Source organism: Chinchilla lanigera, unplaced genomic scaffold (assembly GCF_000276665.1).
Source record: "Chinchilla lanigera isolate Chin_1 unplaced genomic scaffold, ChiLan1.0 scaffold00051, whole genome shotgun sequence".
NCBI classification, from domain to species: Eukaryota; Metazoa; Chordata; class Mammalia; order Rodentia; family Chinchillidae; genus Chinchilla; species Chinchilla lanigera.
Genome location: NW_004955452.1, coordinates 5,425,942 through 5,427,365, shown reverse-complemented (window position 1 = coordinate 5,427,365; position 1,424 = coordinate 5,425,942). Strand labels below are relative to the sequence as shown.

The 1,424-nt window shown below is 48.5% G+C and overlaps 1 long non-coding RNA gene across 2 annotated transcripts in view; it reads left to right on the top strand.

Annotated features, from left to right (window-relative positions):
* The first annotated feature begins 287 nt into the window (after positions 1–287).
* The window catches only part of LOC102010969, a 31,730-nt gene continuing 30,593 nt past the window's right edge, over positions 288–1,424 (top strand). For both annotated transcript variants that reach the window (XR_262656.1, XR_001236120.1), the window contains exon 1: positions 288–421. This is a non-coding gene — a long non-coding RNA (uncharacterized LOC102010969). The remainder of the gene's footprint in view (positions 422–1,424) is intronic.

The following is a 1,424-nucleotide window of genomic DNA, read 5'->3' as shown; positions in this document are numbered from 1 at the left end:
CAGGTAATTTTTTTTTAACGGTGATTTTGTATTTTAACTCGACTCTAGCAAAATGTCTCCCACGTCAAAATATCCGATGCGGTAAACTGGCTTTGCCAGTTTGCCCTTCGGTGAAGCCCAGTCGGGTTGGGACTCACATTGCCGGCTTCTAGGTCGCTACTCTTAGCGTGTGGGCGCAGTCTCTGGCAGGATGGGCCCCCGCCCAGGCAGGGCAGATTGCCTGTGTTTGTCTCCCGTGGCTTACGGGTCACAGCCAGAGCAGCTGTTCTGTCCATCCTGTCTCAGTCTCCACACCCCTCCCCTTCTGCAGATCAGGGAGCTGAGGGTAAACTGGCAAGGGTAAGCTCCCGGCGGCCCTTGCCCCATCCCCAGGACCCTGCCTGGGCCCTCGCACTCAGACCCTCCAGCTTCCTTGTCTCTAGTAAGTAAAGCCGAGGCCCAAGGGACACCCTCACCTTTCTGCTCCAGGCAGCTCAAAGCCCGGGGCTGCAGAGCAGGTAAGACCTCTTCAACGCTGCTTTGGGCTGCCGGAGGCACAGCCCCTGGGTCCCTGGACTCCTGGTATAAACAGGGCGACTGCTTCCCCAAGGAGCTGTCCCTTCTCTCTGTAGGACCTCAGCCTTGAATCACTATTTGTATTGTTTTGTTTTAATATATCTTGATTCTCCCCCCACACACACTTCTGTGTTAAACCCCTCAGCCCCATAGTCTTTGAGGAACAGGTGCTGTCTTAATCAGCTCAGGCTACCATAACATAATCCCAGAGCTTGGGCCAAGGGGATGAGGCAAGAGGCTGATCTCTCACAGTTGTGGAGACTGGGAAGGCCGAGGCCAAGGTATGGGCCGAGTCAGTTCCTGTCGGTTCCATTTTTGGCTAGTTATTTCTCTCATGCTGGAAGGACACCTTTGGTCTTCCTCTTTTTTTTTTGTCTTTTTGAGACAGGGTCTCACTCTGCAGTCAGGCTGGCCTTGAGCTCCCTTTGTAGCCCAGGCTGGTCTTAAACTCACAATGATCCTCCTGCCTCAGCCTCCCGAGTTTTGGGACTACAGGTGTGCACCACCACACCCGGCTGTTTTTACTTTTTATTGTAAAAATTAACATTATTTCTTATGATGGAACTATTCAGTGTCTTGACTATAGTAATGGTTCCATAAAATTACAGGTTGTAAAACTGCATAGAACTAAATATACATGCACAAAGGAATACTCTCATAAAGTGGTGGAATCTGAATAAGGTGGGTGGATTATATGAATGACAATTCTCTGGTTGTGATCATGCAAGATGTTACCTTTGGGAAAACTGGGTGAAGGGTGTGTGGAATCCTTTTATAGTATTTCTTACAACTGCATGTTAATCTACAAATCACCTCAAAATGCTTTTTTTTAAAAAAATAAACACTGTACTGGACATCTTTTTTTTTTT